This window comes from Sminthopsis crassicaudata, chromosome 1, assembly GCF_048593235.1.
Source record: "Sminthopsis crassicaudata isolate SCR6 chromosome 1, ASM4859323v1, whole genome shotgun sequence".
In the NCBI taxonomy this organism is placed as follows: Eukaryota; Metazoa; Chordata; class Mammalia; order Dasyuromorphia; family Dasyuridae; genus Sminthopsis; species Sminthopsis crassicaudata.
The window spans coordinates 237,769,800-237,789,877 of NC_133617.1; the positions used below are offsets into that span (position 1 = coordinate 237,769,800).

The 20,078-nt window shown below is 33.3% G+C and overlaps 1 protein-coding gene across 8 annotated transcripts in view; it reads right to left on the minus strand.

The window, feature by feature from the left end:
• ZNF521 (zinc finger protein 521) overlaps window positions 1-20,078 on the minus strand; it is a 354,900-nt gene that overhangs the window by 293,621 nt on the left and 41,201 nt on the right. The window lies entirely within an intron of this gene.

Consider the following 20,078-nt stretch of genomic DNA (forward strand, 5'->3'; position numbering starts at 1 on the left):
TAAGATGGAAAATAAGTTGGTTAAATGATAGTGTAATTCAGTGGGTTCATTCCTGATTTTCTGACCAGACGGAAGGAGTAGTGATTAATGGATTGATGCTAATTCAGAGGCAGGTCTCCAGTGGAGTACTCTATGGATCTGTCCTTGGCTCTCTGCTATTTAACATTTTTATCAATTACTTTGATGGATTTCTTATTAAATTTAGATATGACACAGAGCTGGGGAATAGCTAGCTAGCTAACAAGTTGATCCACAAAGTCAGGATCTTAAATCTTAATAGATGAGAATAATAAACTAAATTTGATGGGAAAAATTTAATAGGTATAAATGTAAAGAGTTCAAAAACATAAACTATACAAGGTCAAGGGGAGAAAGTATAGCTAGGCATCAGTTTCTATGAAAAAACATCTTGAACTTTTAATGGATTAAAAGTTCAGCATGCATCAATAGTGAGCCATCCAAGAAGCAGAAAACAAAATCAGTTTGCATCAATAAAAATGAAGTATCTAAAACAAAGGATGTAATAGTCCCATTCTGCACTGTCCTTATCACAATATATCTACATTACTGGGTTAATTTGTGGGTTCTATGTTTTAAGAAAGAAATTGCCAACTTGAAGGTCTAGTGCAATTTAATGAGAATAGGGGGAGAAGAAGGAAGGAAGGAAGGAAAGAAGGAAGGAAGGAAGGAAGGAAGGAAGGAAGGAAGGAAGGAAGGAAGGAAGGAAGGAAGGAAGGAAGGAAGGAAGGAAGGAAGGAAGGAAGGAAGGAAGGAAGGAAGGAAGGAAGGAAGGAAGGAAGGAAGGAAGGAAGGAAGGAAGGAAGGAAGGAAGGAAGGAGGGAGAGAGGGAGAAAAGGAAGGAGGCAGGAGAAAGGAAAAAGGGAGAGAAGGAATGGAGAGAAGGGAGGAAGGAAAGGAGGGAGGGAGAAGACTGGAGCAGTTAAAAGAATTGGGACTTGGAGTGAAATTTAAAAGAGGAATGATAGTTGTTTTCAGATTTTTAAAGAATGATCATATAGGAAAAGGACTGGGCTTGATCTGAGATGACCAATGATTATAAGTTACAGAGTAACAGATTTTGCCTTCACATTAAGGACAAGCTTTCTAAAAATTAAAGCCATCAAAAAGCAACATGATGTAATGGCTAGAGAACTGTTTTTGTATTTAGAAGTTAAAGTCTGGCCACCCTAGCTATATGACCCTAGGCAAGTTCTTTTGGTTCTCATTGTCTAGGCAGCTCTCTAATATTCTTGGTTGCAGAGAATCTGCATCTGTCTTGGTAGAAAAAGTTCTTCTATAAGAATTATTTTCTTTAATTTCTTTTATAAGCCTATGCATTTTAACCCATGCATTTTAAAAACATTTTTCTGAGAAAAGATCCAAAGGTTTCATGTGACTAATAAAGGGATCTATGATACAAAAATAAAAAAGATTTATAGATAAGTAAATGAGGTAAATGAAATGAATAAAGAAGCTAATAGATAGATGATAGATAAATGGATAGATAGATAAAATATTAAAGTCCCCTTCTCTAAAGGGGGAAATGAAATCATATCTAGTCCTAAAACAAAATTAAACCAAAGAAAAATAGGGTTTTCCATAGAATCACAGAATTAGAGGTGAAAGGGACCTTAAAGATCATGTGTTAAGAACTCCCATATTACAGATATATGAAGGGTGTTCCATACTCCCACATCAATAACATCAGTGGACCAAACTTCTCTAAGAAATCATCAATCAATCACAGGCATGAAATCATAAGAACAAGGCTTAGACATTTCTAATGACTGAATTAAAAACATCAACTAGGGAAGAACATTAAATCTAAGGAAAAGTAAAATGCTTATGAACCATTGGATGAGAGCAAGAATGCAGGGTTCATATAAAGTCAGCAAGGTAGTTCAGAATTTGGTAATTTGCATAGCAACAGAATAGTTCCAATAAAACTCTTAAAAGGGCATCATAGATTGTGGGGGGGGGCAGAAGAGAAGGGGAGGGCAATGTAACTGAGAAGAGAGTATCTCAAACTACTCTAGCATCTTATGAACTTTGAAAGCTCTGATAATTTGGATTTTTCATCAACATCTCAGCAATATCCTCAAAAGAATAGCAGCTTTCATCCCAGTAGTAGCTGATAGCATATATTAGCCTGTGAACTACCTTTTTGTCACTATCCAAACTGATGCCAACTCGAATTTCTACTCTATATGGCCTTGTTTTGAGGAGGTATTTGTAGGAATTGGTTAATTGATATTAGGGAGATAATAATAGGTTAAATATTGGGGGGATGCTCTAGATGGTAGCTCATAGCAACAGCACTAAAGAGAGAATCAAAACCCCTGAGAACTCTAAAGAGAGGAGTAGCTGGAATCCTCTGAGGACCCAATCTTGCAATAAGAAGAGGCTTTCAGAGTGAGCCTAGACAGCACACATAGAAACTGAGGCCCAAAGAAAAGTTGTTTGCCTAAAGTCACTTTGATAATAAGTGGCAAAGTTGGGATTTTAACCATGTCCTTTGTTGTTTTCATTATATTGTACTAGGTTACCCCAGGAGGTGGCTAACTCACCCTTGTTGGAGGTCTTCAGAAGATGATACCATCATCACCATCATCACTCTAATCAATCACCATTATCATCACTATCATCATTATCATCTTCATCACCATCATAATGTTATTGATATAGCTAACACATAAGAATTTAAGGTTTGCAAAGTTTTAGATATCACCTCATTTGATCCTCAAGAAAAGGTAAGTGTAATTTCCATTTTATAGATAAGGAAACTGAGATCCAACTGATCCAGGATCACAGAGCTAGGAAATAGTTAATTCCCATTAGGCAGAGATTAGATTAGATAGCTTCAGAGGTTCTTTCCAGTCCAGAGATGCCATCATGTTGCTATTCTCTGATAAGAGTCTGTTAGATGATTATTGGTTGGGTCACCTTGGAGTTTTGAGAAATAACCAGCACAGCTCTTCTCTTCTGTGCAGTCAGGTAAGTTCAATCTTTTCTGCACTGTACATTTCTCTGTAGATGAGGTGAGAAGGTTTGAAAGAAGGAAGGAAAAAAAGAGAAAGAGCAGTTTCTGCAGCATTTTATAGCATGTAGTATGCATATCAATGAAGGAGAATGCATGTCACACAGCAGCTGTTTACCTATGGCAGACTGCCTGGGCAATGCCATGTCATAAGCTAGCAGTGGCAGGCAAATACCTAGGTGATATGTCATATCTAAAAGGCAGGAATATGGCAAGCTTTTCATTTTCTTGACCTATGCCTCCCATCATATGGAATGATACTCAGTTTATACTTTTTTTTTTCAGTAGTATAATTCCTAGGGCTAAATATGATATGGCTAGGTACACAGAAATTATATGTCATGTTCTAGAAAAATTTCCCTGAGGAGGTCAGTCAATAATATACCTAACTTGGGCATGTTTAAAGCATTTATAGGCTGATAACGATGTGTCTCCATTTTTCTCAAGGTATTACTGACACATCAGAATCAAAGACTTAATATCAAAATGGCCTTAACACAAGAGTAATAAAGACTTTAGATACTATCCTTCATCTGATTCAAAAATGTTTCTAGATGGAAAACTTATGACTAAAATTTTAGAGAATGTTGGCAAAAGTGCCATATGACACACTTGGTGTTTTTATAAATCAAATAACAATGAGCAGCATAACAATGACCTTCCTACTAGGGAATGGTAATATCATTACTAACACAAAATATTGGGAAAATCAGATATAATTATGTAATATTTAACTTTGGAATTATTTCATACCCTGATATTTGACTTTATCCACCTAGACCCAAAACCAGATCATTTATATTTCTGCTGGCTTAGAAAATCCAGGTTCAGTATGACTTTTAATTGAAAGAGCAGATGTAAAGACGTTCATAAGCTACAAATGATACAATCAACACATAGTTATAACTCTACCACTCTTCAATAAATAAGTATAGAACAAATCAGAGATACAAAGCCAGTTCAGTTCTTGATTTCTCAATTTCTTCATCTTTATAATGTTGATAATATTGAGTCACCTCACAAACACAGTGAGAAGATTAACTAATTAATAAGTATCAATCACCATGGAAATATAAAGTATAAGTAGCAATAATACTTTTTTTATTAAAACTATTAATAGTGTGCTTATTTAAATTTTATAAAGCACCAAAGACTCATAATGTAATAAGGATAAAACTTAATATGAAAATTAAGTTTAAGAAGAATCTATAACATTTCAATAACAAATATTAAGGTCAAAGGTCAAAAGGTGTTAAGTAAGTAGTACAGATATGGGGAAATTGGCTCAATGTAACATTTCCTACAATTTCCTATTCCAAATACTATTGGCATGTTTTACCATCTCCATAATTACTTTCTTTAAATTATCTTAGTTTTAGATTAAGTAACAGTAGTAAATCCTTTACTTTTTAACACTTCTTCAAAAAGTACTAGGCAATGTTAGCAGGCTAGCCAGACAGTCTACTTCTGTTTTAAGATTGTTTTTTCCTAAGTTTTTTGCATATGCACACACACACATACATACACACACATACACAAATACATCCATATACACACATAAAAAGGGGTTGTATGCATATATTTGTATGTATATATATATACATATATATATACATACACACTTTTTTGTGTGTATATAGATACATAATTTGTTTTTCCTATGGTATTTCATATCCATACATACATATATACTCAATATAGCTATATTTGCTACATTTATCATGTATATATGTATGTGTACACACACACACAGATATGGGATGAATAGATGTATATTTATTTGCTTATCTGCAAAAATTAGCTCCCTAAACCTATCCCCCATTTCTCAGCAGCAGAGTCATCAGATCAGATCTACCCTGCTTGATTCTTTCCTTCTGTTCAGAGAAATCACAATTCTCTTTATTTTCCAGAACAACTTAACCTGGAGAGAAGATTTCCTCCTGAGTAAGTTCTAGCTGTACTTTTTTTTCTATGCACTTACAAAATAAATACTGCATACACAGTGGCCAGTCTTCATTTATATATGCTCTGGATGCATGACTTTGTAATTGCAGCTCATAAAAGTGTATGTTAAGAACTCTTTTTCTGTATGATAGATAACTCAGAATTTTTTTTCTCCAAGATTATTCTTATACTTCTACTGGTTTATTACCTTTCTTAATGTTCTGTGCTTTTCCAAAAAATTACCTGTTTTCATTTCAAAGTCTAGCTCAAGCCTGAACACCTCCAGGATGCCTTTGCTGACCATCTTAGCCCCTGTTAACCTCCTTTTTTTTTCATCTTTTACAGAATTAATTTTCCATGACATATTTTGACTTTAAATCTCATCCTGTCTTGCCTTGGAACAACTATTTAATTATGTATATGGATTGTCTCCTCAAGTAGACAGTTAAGTTCTTGGAGAAAAGGGACCATCCCCTACATTCAAGTGAATCTCATCAGTATCTAGCAAAGAACTAAGCACATGACAAATTCATAATAAATACTTGTCAAATGAGTATTTTGCCACTTGTTACTCATTTTAAAAGCCAATTCAACAATCATTTATTAAGCACTATTCAAGTGCCATGCATTAAAAGACAAAAGCAAAGGAGACCCTGCCCTAAATAGCCAATCTATTAAAGGAAAATAAAATGAATGTAGATAAATACTTGTAAAATATATGCAGAGCAAATACAGAGTAATCCAACTGGATAAGTTCTGACAAATAAAGGAACAAGTAGAAAAGAAAACCTCACATAATGGATAGCACTTGAGCTGAATCCTAATGGTAGCTAGAAAGGGATCTAAGGTAGAGGTACAGTAGGAAAAAAGCAGAAAGCAAGGACAAAAAAAAAAAATTAGTAAGTGTGTTAGTTTGGTTGAAATGTAGAGTATGTGAAAAGGAGTAATATGAAGCCAATAAGAAAAATAGTTTGGAATTTTGAGGGATTTAAAGTGCAAAATAGAGGTATTTGCAACATATTATTAAAAAAAAAAAAACCTTTGCACAGATATTTAGTATGTCATATTATTTTATTAGTTTAAATAGAACCAGCTAACCTTTTGATTACTTTTAGCACAAAAGCATTAAATTTTATTGTATTTTAGTAGTTAATAGTCTTCTAAAAACTCACATTGCTTAGAGTCATTTGAAACAAGATGATTTTCTGATTCCCTAATACTCTATCACTTCTAGTTCAATTTTATCACATCACTACACTTCTCTGAATGTGATATATTAGTATGTATTTTTAAAAAATTAAAGGAAATTTGAATTAATTTTTTGAGAATTTCCTAAGACTTTAGGTATAACCCTTGAGGCAACAGGAGATACCTTGGGGTGTCATGAAATCACTGTGCCAAAAAAATTGCATGGAGAATTTCAGTACCCCTAAATAAACAATCCTTATTTGCAACATAATTGCTTTTTAAGTAGTATCTATTATACAACTATGCACTGAAAGACAATGTCAAAAAATAAATGTTAGAGAGTAGAATTTAAACTGATTTCAAATTCTAAGTTTTTAATTCTGTGGTTATGTGGCTTTTAAAATACTATTGTTATCCAGAAATATGGCTATTCTCCTTTTCTCCCAGAATCTGATTTTTCTTGTCCTATATAAATCTAAAAATGTAGCCACAGCTGAAAAAGGTGATAAAGAAGCATAATTAAATAGAACTAGGACAATACTCTAGCCCCCAATTCTTGTTTCTCCCATTTGTCCTGTTCTTCCTAATATCAATTAAGTGCTCCCAGGTGAACTCTAAAAGGGGGGAAGTTAAGGCCAAGTGTATACGGTTAAATACTGAAGGCCAAATGCTTAGTTATGCCCACTCTACTGAATCCAAAGGGAATATTGTGAAGCTATCCAAAGATAGTATCTGGTCCATATGTGTTCTTGTTAATGGGGTCATTTTTAGACCTCTGCCATCTCTCCATAACAGAACTATTTTTTTTAAAGTTGTTTCTCTTTAGGATTCATGGAATTTTCTACATTCTTAGACCATTTTCTTTTTTGTAAGAATTAATTATTATTGTTTAATCACACTCATTAAAAAGTTAATAGAATTTTAATGCAAATAATATTAAGAAGAGAGATGGAAAATGTTAAGTCTGAAATCAGTCCAAGTCTTTTCAGCAAAAACAAAGAAAACTTTAAAATATTAAAACTAAATTGTCAGATAGAATTGAAATAAGATGTAGTCTTTTATATTAAGAAAGGCAAAAGTCTTTGGTGTTGATAATCTTTTGACATTTGTTCTGTCGGTGAAATGACAAATCTCTGATTAACATCCATTTACAAGGGCTTCAGAAAACCCGTATTTCTGAATTTGAAGTCATGAGAAGAGATAAAATTCTGGCTTAAACACTTCCAATCTATGTGACCATTTGCCAAGTCAATTTAAATTCAGCCTCAGTTTTTTAATCTGTAAAATGTAAACAATGATATGTTGTCACTAGGAAATGACATAAATATCATATCATCATAGAAAGGTCATTTTTAATAATTTCCATGTCAAAACTCTCAATCTTTACCAGAACCTTCCTTATGTTTTGCTGGTAATTTAACAGATCTGGCTTTTATAAAAAACAGATTTGCAAAGTATCATTTCTAGCTCTTATGGCAGGCTCAGGTACCAGGCAACATGACACCCAAAAGCTAAGGTTTTAAAAGGTACTTCTCTAGGGAATAGGAGAAATTTCAGAGGGCAAGACAGGACAAGAAAAGATATATCCCACCAAAGGAACAAAAATCTCCAAGGTGACATACAAGGAGACAGTGGATAAAAATGCATAAACAATGGGAAAGGAAGTGGGTGAATAAAATAAAGATATACAGGATATTTCAATGGGCTGCTATTCATTTTATTATCTCTGGAAATTTATCTTGGATAAAGAAAACCTCAGCAAAAAAAAAAAAAAAAAAGTAAGCTTCTTAGAGTCAGGGTATATCTGGTTGTTATTTTTTTAATCCCAAGGGTCTAGGAGAGTATATAGCACAGAATAGCTGTTGAATAAATGTTGATTGAAAGGGGGAAGGAGAAAATATTATAGTACCTAGTACATGCAACACATTGTACTAAATGCTTTTTACAAATACTATCTGATTTAATCCTCACAACAAACCTTGAGGGTTAGTGCTGTTACTATTTCCATTTTACTACTGAGGAAACAGAGGCAATCAGAGGTTAAGAGACTCACCCATGGAAACACAACTAGTAATTATCTAAGGTTAGATTTGAACTCAGATCTTCCTAACTCAGATCCAGTGCTTTATCTACTGCATCACCTAGTTGTCTTTAGGCAATCAAATCTAGTGAACAGAATAGCATAAAATAGAATAATATGATTGTTCATTTTTTGTTGTAGGATAGTCACTTCAATAATGTCTGATTCTTCATGACACTTTTGAGGGTTTTTCTTAGCAGAGATATTGGAGGTATTTGTGGTTTCCTTTTACAGCTCATTTTTCAGATATAAATAATGAGGCAAATTAGTTTAGTTACTTGCCCAAGGTCACACAGCTAGTAAGCATATGAGGCTAGATTTTAACTCAGATATTCCTGATTCCAGATCCATTATTCTACTTATTGTGCATTCTTGTTGCCTTATGTTTGTTCATTACATAAAGCCAGATTTCACTATCTTATGAAAAAACATAGAATTATATTTGTGTTATCAATAAATATTGTCAACTTTTAAAACTGATTTTTAGAAGGCAAAAATGTCTGATTGGAATGGAATGGTTGACCCATTCCTCTAAGATGCAAATTGGCAATGTGTCAAAGTTCAAGACCAATCATTGTCCACTGTTATTTATTCTAGCAACAGGCTGAATGAATGCCAAAGGGTTTTCAGTTAGTCCAGTAACATAATAGAAACACACTCATGACCCATGTATTGCTGACTATCAATTATCTTAGGTTATATAAGAATTAAGAATAATAGTTCCAAAAGGATCTACATCTAGACTTCTGAAGGTGGAAGGAGAGCAATGAGAAGAAAAAGTGACAATTCCCATCTCCACCACGATGAGAAGAATGGAAATATTGAAGACATGAGCAAACCAATAGACACTGACTCCAAAGAAAAAGAAAGGAGGAAGTTACAAAAGTACTTGTTTAATTTTAGAAAGAGCTATATTGGAGAATCAGAACAGCAAAGAAACTAATATATGAAATCTTGGATAATATTTTTCCATTTTCTCTTTAGAATGTACAAAGAATGGCTACAACACTAAATTTCATACCAACCCTCCTTTAATGATCAAGAGGTCTAGTCAATACTCACTTTCTGCTGACCATTACAAAAACTGGTAAAAAATGCAAGCAATCTATATGGTCAAGTCAAATAAGAATTAAAATCACTAAATATGTGACCAAGATTTTAAAAAAGAATTAAAGAGCATTTTCAAAGACAGTGAGCTTAAAAGATTTAAAATCAAACCAGAAAATGTACTAAAGAATCTTGAAAGGAAAAAAAAAAAAGAAGAAGAAGAAGGGAGGGAGGAAGGGAAGGTGAAAGAAAGAAAGGGAGGGAGGGAGGAATGAAGGGAGGGAGGAAGAAGGGGAGAAAGAAGGGGAGGAAGAAGGGAAGGAAGGAAGGAAGGAAGAAAGGAAGGAAGGAAGGAAGGAAGGAAGGAAGGAAGGAAGGAAGGAAGGAAGGAAGGAAGGAAGGAAGGAAGGAAGGAAGGAAGGAAGGAAGGAAGGAAGGAGAGAGAGAATCATTCACAGAAATCTACAAGATTTAGAATTAGAAACTCATTTAGAAAAATAGACAGCAATGCAAAAAACTACAACAAAACATTATTGTGGGGGAAAAAAGAGGTAATTTTTTAAAAGGATATAGCCCAGAATGTGACATATGACTGACTAGCCAAAATAACAAGTTAATCTATCAATAGATACATTTGCATAGGGGACTGGATTCAGTGTTGGGTAAAAGGATATAATTGGATTGGATTATATTTGGGAAATTGAAGTGCTTTCCATGATGATGATAGTGATGAGTCTTATTTATCTAGTGTTTCAAGGTTTACAATCCCAAGGAGGTAGGCATTGCAAGTATGGAACTATTATACAAATTTTACAGATGAGGAAATTGAGCCTTAGGGAAGGTAGGTGTATTATATAAAATGCACTTCTAGAAAGTGACAAAATTTGAATTCAAGTCTCCTACAGTGTCTTGCCTTCAAATTGGTCATTCTTAACTTGGAGTCCAAGAATTTGTCTTTAAAAATCTTAAAATAACTATTTCATTATAACTGTTATCCTTTGTAATCATCAGTTTTTTATTTTATGCATTATGTTTTTAAACATAATTCTAAACAAGAAGTCTATAGGATTCACCAGTCTGCCAAGGAGATGCCTTCCCCACCCCACAAAAAAAAAAAAAAAAAAAAAAAAAAGGTTATGAATTTCTGCTTTAAATGAAAGCATAAATTGTTTACTCTCACCAAGTCCATGTCCTTAATATCAATATTTTTCACTTTAACTATATGAGATTCTTGCACTTCCAAAATTATCTTCCATCTATTCTATAAATGTATATGTATCGTGTATGTAACTAGCTATTTATACATTGTCTCCCACATTAGAATGTAAGTTCCTTGAGAAGAGAGATTGTTTTCAAGTTCTTTAACACCACAGTGTTTAACATTGTGGTATAAATGTATATTAAAAGCCTGTTGACTGAGTAAAGAATCAAAATTACAAGTAACCTAAAAAGGCAATGAAATTTTATGTGGTAGTAAACTGTGACATTCTCATAGTAGGACATCTATGGCTGGAAAAAAGTGAAAAACATGTAAAGATAATGAAAGCCAGCAGTTGTAAAGCCTGAGTATTCTTATATTAGCACTCTTGGAACTTTTTTAAAAAAGGTTTCAGTGTATTGGATAGATCCTCTATGTAGAATTCATTTTTAAAATGAAATAAAATTATTCAGAATGAGAAAGCATTATAAGAGTTGATCAATGAAGTGAATACCATGTCAAAGAAATCACAGATTATAGATCAATAACTATTGATTAATTCAAATATATAAACTAATTTTTAGGAGGCAAAGAAAAAAGTATGTCTTTCCCTTGCTTTTTCTCCTCTGCTACTTCAGTTGTTACTTAAAACTATATATTTGAAAACTATGTATACCTGCCTCTGCTATATTTCCTTTCTTCCCAAGTCAGCTTATTCTCACTACTATCAAAAAGTCGAATGAAATTTATGTTAGATGTTTTTGTTGTTTGGGGTGTTTGTATATGCATACACATACATACACACACACATATAAAACCATACTTATAGAATAATTATTTATTTAGCTATTTAAGTTACTATGACTCATCATTATGTTCCTCCTTTTCTATCCATAGATTTTCTGATGTTTTAATTTAGTCACCAGGGGGAGCTAATACTGTACCTCCAGTGTAATAGGTCGATTCTAAGAAATGAATTTAAAAATAAATAAATAAGAAAATTAAATTCACATTTTAGGGAATTTAAATGAAATATAATCCTAAATTCTTTCCAAGTTTGTCATGAAAGCAAATGTTTCATAAGAATAAGATTACATTTAAAATGTTTTTCTTATTCAACAAAAGGATAAAGATAAAACTTTCCTGCTGGCAAAATTTTGAATCATATTGCATTATGACAGGCAGAATCTTTGAGATCACCAGCCCCTTTCTTTTACAGATATGTATCAGTTCCTTGGGAAAAAAAAAAAAAACAGAAATATACAGGTACATAGGTTACTTTCAGGATGTGCTGAGGGAATTACTTTGCACATCTATCTCACATCAAAGAATAATATTACCATTTCCTTAACTTCAAGTGCTACTATATCTTGATTCTACTATCTGCATGTTCACTGAAAATATCAAAAAATAGAGGGAGTTTCCAAGCTGATGAAAATTTATAATGCTACAAATGTAATTACATATCCTGACAAACTTTTTTGTTCTAAACTATTTTTTTTCAGATCCAAATTCACTTTTAGCACTTTTAATGTGTGCTCAACGATTTCTATCCCAATAATCTACTTGAATTCATTTACCCAAGAGACAATCTCTTTAAACTTTGAGAAGCTACTCTGGCCACACAGAAGGAGAAAGGGTTCAGAGTTTGTGGAATAATCACCTCTAATCGATCAATTTCCCCCTGAAGGTAAAGCTAAAAGAAAGGAAAAGTTGAAGAGTTCCAGTCCTATACCTTGAACTTTAAAGGATCTAAATCCTGAGGGCACATCGTAGAATGATTCCCACTTTCTCCTCCAGATGCCTATTAAGAGGTCATAGATCTGTGACACTAGGACCATTCCCCCAAGATAATATCCCTTGTCACAACACAAAAGGAAAAACACAGAAACTGGGTACTTTCAATAGTTTTCTTTAATAATTAGCTATTTTGAAATATAACCAAGACTGCCACAGATATCACAATTATCTCATCATTTCAAGTTTAGTAGTATAATATCTTAATTAGTTTGTAATTATTGTGCTGAATTTCACATTTGAAAGGAAGAGTATGTCAGAGCCAGCATGTGCACAGAAATATTTACCAATGAAAGCATATGCTACCACAAATGAAAAAAGTTTACAGGTTTCAAAACCAAGAAAGCATGTTTTTGTTCCTTTCGTTATATCAAAAAGGTACTTCACCTCTACATGATTATTAAGTCCTAAATGTATGAATGTTAAGGACCATGCCAAAATGCGAAAGCAGTTTACGATTTGACATGAGGACAAAGTGATTGGTTTCAACACTATTACTGATCGGGGAAAGCTATAGAAACTGAAAGATCATGGTCCAAAGGATAGAATATTGAACTAATCCCAGCTCTGCAATTAGTAACTTGTGTGATCTTAGAAAAATCACTTGATTTCTCTAGGCTTCAACTTTTTATCTATAAAATGAAGGGTTGAGACTAGATGACTCCCAAGTCTCTTCTAGGTTTAGATACACAATCAGATACTCCAGTTACAGTTACTGTGGCAGAGTGAAGAATTGAGGGGGAGGGGGAGATAGAATGAAACAAAAGCAAATAATTAGACCATTATCGTTACAACATTAACTACAAAGCATGAAATAAAGATCCATTTAAATACATTATATCACCGATAATCAGACCTGCAATCTTAACTTATATACATATTAATAGTGTTTGTTTCTTCTAATTTGTATTTTACCATTTGAAGTTGGTAATTAAAACAAATTTTAAATTTAAAGTACAGAAAGTAATTTAATTATATCACTGATTCAAAGAATTCTCTACCTAACTACCTAATTTGTTATAAAAATAAAATTGAATAGAAGTTTATGAATAAGGCTTCTGATCAAAGGAAAGTCTATCACACAGTTAACAACATTTTCAAAACTTTATGTATGTCATGATAACTAAATAGTAATCCACCAGTTATTTTCATAACTAAAAATATGAATTAAAAACATATACGCTGTAGTGGAAAAACTGTTCTTGAAACCTGCTTCTCCTTAACTCAGAATTTTCAAGTTACATACTTAATATAGCAACATCTGTCATTGAATGGGGGGTGGGGGAAAAGAGAGAGAGAGAGAGAGAGAGAGAGAGAGAGAGAGAGAGAGAGAGAGAGAGAGAGAGAGAGAGATAAAGAGAGTCAGATAGATAGATAATCTTTCAATGCATTCCTTTTATAAATCATAGTTTCCTAAACCTAAGAACATGCATAAATTCTAGTAATTAACAGGCACAAAAATGCGTTGCTTTTATACAGATGTCTTATTTTATAGGTGATTTAATACCAAAAACATTGAGAGAAAAATCATGGGCTAAATCTCAATATAAAAAATACTACTATGAAATTGGAAATTTGAAAATTACTAAGTATTCATGACCGAGTAAAACTCATAAGATCCCTCCTCCAAAACAGGAAAGAGAAGTTCACTCAGCCAACTGCTTAGAGGTTAGAACCAATTGAGGATAATCACTTTTGCTTCCGGAAGATAAACATAAAGGCAAACAGATTCAGGGCACAGACTATTAAATTAACATATTCAGTCCCACCTCATTCTGGAAAACTAACACCAGAAGGGAGTTTTGCGGTGGACATTCTTTTAAGAATGAACTGAGAACTTTTCAGTATTTATTTGACAGATTTCTTTCTGGGGATGGGGAGAGGGAAAACAGTAACAGAAGATTCTAAGATTCTAAAGGTTAAAAAAAGAGAGGGAAGAAAATTTTGAGGGGTTAAAAAAAGGATAATCACTGCAGTTACTTTGTTTTATTAACTTATGTCTTAAAATACCCCACTCTTTTCATGTAATTTAAACAAACTGTGGATTTTAATCAATTGATATTTAGTAAGTACTTGCTACTATTATGTGCCAATCATTCCTGCTAAGCCCTGGATATACCAAAAACAACAACAAGAACAACAACAACAACAACAACAAAAAAAAAAAAAAAAAAAAAAAAAAAAAAAAACACAGTAAAAGATAGCCCCTGCTTTCAAGGAACTTAAAATCTAATGAAGAAATAAAATGCAAATACACACACATACACACACACACACACACACACACACACACACACACACAGAGCAAGCATTATCTAGTATAAAAGAAATAATAGAGGGAAGATTTGAGAATTAAGGAGTTGGAGAAGGGAATTTAGAAAACATTTATCAAAGTCCTCATAATGATGAAAATATATGCGTGTGCCAGCAGAACTTGAGGATCAGTTTTAGGATGCTTGATCTGTTGACTTTTAAGTCAAGGCACACTGTCTTTAAGCTAACATGACTATGTAAAACGTATCCTTTTTTTTTTTTTTTTTTAACTGGTTCTTTGACAGATGACTACAATTTGCACAAAACAAAAGAAAAGAATTTTTGTAACTGCAAAGAGCAGTTATGTTATGTACTCTGCAAAAAAAAAAAAAAAAAAAAAAATCCATATAGTAGTCTAAGTCATTATGTTCAATTATATAGTACCTGACACACAATATGCACTTAACATATGCCTATGGACAGACTAAGTAACCAACTACCTAAAATTATATATATAATTATATAATTATACATGCAATAAATCTCTTTGTGTCAGTACTGGTCTGATATACCAGTCAATGTCCCCCATCAACAACATCTTTACAAATATCTGCATTTGGATGGGCAATCACTACTTAACAAAAGACTAAGAATTCCTTTTCATATTTATGCCTGGGTTTGTCACACTAACAATTTGAAAACATCTTTTCTCAATGATCAGATTTTGCAACACAGAGTGAAGGAAAGTGACGCAAAAGAAGAAATGTATAACATAACAAAATGAACTATTAGACATTTATCCTAGTAAAGGTAGCCGAGTTTTGAGGATTTACAGTGCTAGTTCACAGTATGTTTTGTAAATGTAATATAGTCTTAGTAATCTCAGCCCTCCCTACAGCACCCTGCCATTAAATCTTTGCTAAGAAGTGTGATGAGACCCTTCCAGCTTCCCGCCCTCTTCACCCCCTACAAGGATTGGCAAGAAATGATAGGGTTTGTGGATTAGTAAAATAAGAGGTTCTCTATGCTTTTTCTTCTTTAAATATATATTTTGATAATGTGTCTTCTGCATCCAAAAGCCCCAGAGCATTAGCAAGCTCATTTCACTGCCTTATTGAAGCTTTTGGTGCAAGAGAGCAAAGCTAGAGAAGAAATACAGGTGGTTTTCATTTACTGCTACATTCTGAATCATATTATTTTATTTATATCATACGCTCTTTCCCCCATCCCTCTAAGCAACAATGACACAGAATTTATTTGACCATGATGCAGAGGAGATCAGAGACACTATGTCATTAGCCCCTCAAAAGAGCAGAACTCACCTGTATGAATATCATCCTGTCCCTTCAAATCCAAAAGAGCAATTTAATTATTTTAATTCCAGTCTACCTCAAAAGATGCCTGTTCTTATGGACTCAGGGCTAGAAGGGATCTGAGGGATCATCTAATCCAATTGTCACATTTTACAAAAAAGCAAAGTGAGGCATGGAATGGTTAGTGTAGCAAACATAGCTTAGACCTGGACTTGGGAGAGATCTAGATTTAATTCCTATCTTGAATCCTTTCTAGTTATGTGACTATGGGCAAGTCACTTAAAGAATTTAAAATTCAAATTCCTCATCTTATAAAATGGGGGAGAGGGATACTAGCATCTACACTATAGTGGGTTGTTTTTCTAAATCTCAAAAAAAATGTCTTTTATTAAAGTGCTTTGCCAGTCTTAAATTGCTATATGAAAGTTATGATTATTGTCTAAAGTCACCTAATATGTTAGTGACAGAGCTATGACCAAGACCCAGGTTTCCCAATTTCAGTCCAGTGAGAGTCAGTGGGTAGAGTAACAGAAAAAACACTGGATTTTGAGTGAACAGACGTGACTTTAAGCTATAGCTTGCTCTTACTTAAGAGCAAGTCATGTAACCATAACATATCTTACTTTTCTTACCTGTAAAATGAGACATTTGAATTAGATAATTTTTGAGATCCTTTCTAACTTGAACATTCCTTAAGATCAGACATCCCTTAATTTAGACCAGAGTTAAAATTGCCTATCAGATTTGTAAGAATAAGGTGATAATTAACTCACGTGAGTCACAATTTACTCAACTGTAAAATGGGTTACTGTATAGGTAAGATTGTAGTCAAGCACTGGGAAAAAAGTGAGGTACCATTTTCTATGGCTTTTCTTTTGACCAATACCAAAACATATTGCCCAGGCCCAGATATTAAGTATTCTATTTACTGACGACTAAAAGGAGGATTCTGGGATCATTTAGAAAACTAGGTTTATTCCAGAATACATAAGGACTCTTTGATGAACTCAAAACAGATTTGAATGCAGGAGTAACAGCATCCAATATTTCCAAGGTTCCTTCATAATGGAAATAACTTGGAGCCAAGACTTGCTTCAGATTTGACCTGTTCTATAGTGTCTAGACTACTCTAGACAAAGTCCTACATGTACTGCCAGATTTTAACACAGCTCAAAGGAAAGAAGGAACTAGGCATTTGTTAAATACCTACTATTATTGCTATTATGAGACCCATTTTACAGAGGAAGAAACTAAGGCACACTAAGGTTAAGTGAAATGTTCTGGGTCACACAACCAGTAAGTGTCTAAGGCCAGATTTGAACATTTAATTTCTCTTAGTCTTAATTTTCTCATAAAATAGGAATAGTGATATTTATTTGGCTCTCAGGATTGCTGTGCAAATCATTAAGAATTAGTCCCATTCTAAATTCTGTCTCCAGATCTACTGTGTCACCAGCTACATAGACAAGCAAGTGATGCAAAATATTCACCAGAATGGGCTCTTTGGTATGTTGGCTTACTCTTAAGAAAACCACAAAATAAAAGTATTAGTAGAATTATAGTAACATAATAGTCAGTTGAGGCCAGGAGTATGTCTATAATAGGACCTTCCTGGAAACAAATTTTAAGAATCATCAGAACAAAAACCATGCCAGAATTTTCTGACATTCTGGAGATCAATAACAGCTCTGACATCCCTTTCTGCATTATTTCCATGCTAATATCCCACTACTGATCAAAATGGCTCACTTTTCCAAAGTAGTACTGAGCAAAAAAGTTTCATGTCTTGTTCTATGAAGAGAGAAGCATAAGAAAGGATTATAGAGCATAGAGGGGAAAGTAGAAAGTGCATGTGAAAGAGAAAAGAAAATGGTAAGAGAATATAAAAAAGAGTAGGGAGAGAGGAAACTAGGAAAATCTAGGTGGCAAGAACTGCAAATACATAGAGGAAGACACAAAAAAACAATGTGTTGGTCTCTGTAGTAAGTAAAAATGATTGTGAAAATCATAAAGAATTAAAAAATTAAAAAAGAACAAACTAAAAGAAATCAAAAATGGAGAATGTAAATAAAGGAAAAACAAACATAATTTTTGGATGAAGCCACAAATAATACCTTCGTCAGTCAGAAAGAGTGAGTTTAAGGAAATCTTACTGCTGACATAAAGCAAAAGAAAAAACTGGAGAGGTCAAACCTTCCACTGGAAACATTTCAACTAAGAAGAATCCTATTTCTTTGGCAATTAAAATGCTTCTAGGTGGTTTCAAACTTTCCCAAATTGTTCTGAAGTTAATTGAAGATTTCCCTTTGGCTGACAAAGGATGACCTTAAACAGAGCTGCTTTCTTCAGATTCTGTCTGTTCCTCCTCTTCTAGTCTATTTCCATTCTCTACTCTTCCCCAAACTTTTTCTCTAGCCCCAGTCATTTTGTATAAGAGATAGGCCAATGTCTATCAAATTCTGAACATTATTTCATCCTCATACATAAGATATTGAATTCTGCTTGATGCAAGCATTCTCATGCATAAAATGGTGAATTATGCCTGGACTAAGGCAGTAATAAATAGCTTTAATTTGTGAGGACTCTCATCACCACCACTATCATCAACACAATCTTCAATGCTCTATTATGACAAAGGGGTAACAAGAGTAAAGGCTTCTAGGTCAATGAGGAATGAGCTATGACAGGTCTCATCAAGCTGCAAAGGCTTTGAGTAGAGGTCCATTTGAAGACCATTCTAGCTATATTTGGAAGAAGACTGTCCAGGTGATAAACAACAAATCATAATAAAATCTACTAAGTCAATATAATAGTTTCACTCTATAATAATAAAGCACTAATGAAGACATACAGATATACATCTACACATATATAAGTATATATCATAAAGAACCCACAAAAATAGCATGAAATTAAACATCTTAATGAATGGTTTTTCCATCATCTTTACAAAATATATCTTCAGCATAAGCTAAATCTATACAAAACAACAATATCTAATTATTCATCAATTACTGCTTTTGATTATACTTATTTAGAATAAAGACCATATCTAATGCCCATAGGATCAAGCACAATGGAAGGTCAGAGCAGACACACAATAAAAACATTTTAAAGGATAACTAAGTGATCACGTTATATTAAATACAAAGTAATATTATAGGAAGATTATCTTTTTCCCTGAAGTGAAATTTCCCCACAACATATCCTGAATAACTTTTCAGATTACTATGTCTTTAACAATAATTTAAACAACTTCTCAAGTACAATAGAGGGGAAAAAACAATTTGAAGTTAGGATGAGAGACTGGATTAGAGTTTGTGTGATCCTGGCTACGTCAAGTGGCTGAGACACATTTCCTCATAAAATAAGAAACATGTTATTTATTTGGCTTTCAGAATTGCTGTAAGAAATGATAAGATGATGTATGTAAAGAACTTTGTAAACATAAAGCATTATATAGCTGTAAGCTGGATTTTATTTATTTGACCAAAGTAGCCAGTGAATTACTTTATTAGGACAAAATGCTTCACTAAAAATAGGATCTGTAGAAGTGCATGATGCCTTTGGCAGGACCTTTTAAAAATATTACACTGTGTGACATGCATTCAGTGATGTCAATGAAATAAATATGTATTGGTAATGTATAGGCTGTATTTATTGATTATATCTAATGTCTGCTGCAGTCAGAGAAGTGTGGTATTTAGGGGGGAAAACCTATAATACTATCAAATATCAAAAGTAAAATGAAATTTTGTAACATGCCCTGCCAATGTCTCATCAAGTAAATTAGTAAATTAGTAATAGTAAATTAGTCATGAGACTGTTCAGAAAAGAAATTTTAAAGTACCAGAATCAGTACTAAGCTACAAGTGAGGAGGTCTGAATTTTATTGCCAATTCTGTTGCTAAATTAGGCAAGTAAATAAGTCAAATTCTTTTGCCTCAATGTACACATGTACAATGTGGATAGCGTAGTAATACTTTATTTATCTCACAGAATTATTATGAGGACATTGTTAGAATTTATTAGAAAAGTTGACACCATGTAATTGGAATATGCAGACCGGAAGCATGGCTAAAATGAAAGCTATAGCCCATACATTCCAGGTGTTCTCAGTCAGGCACATCCAAAAAAGTTATCTCATCATCAATTTCAATTATTGAGAACCTTCTATGTACCTGGGAAGTTCAGATGCAACTATGAAGAAAAAGAAAAATC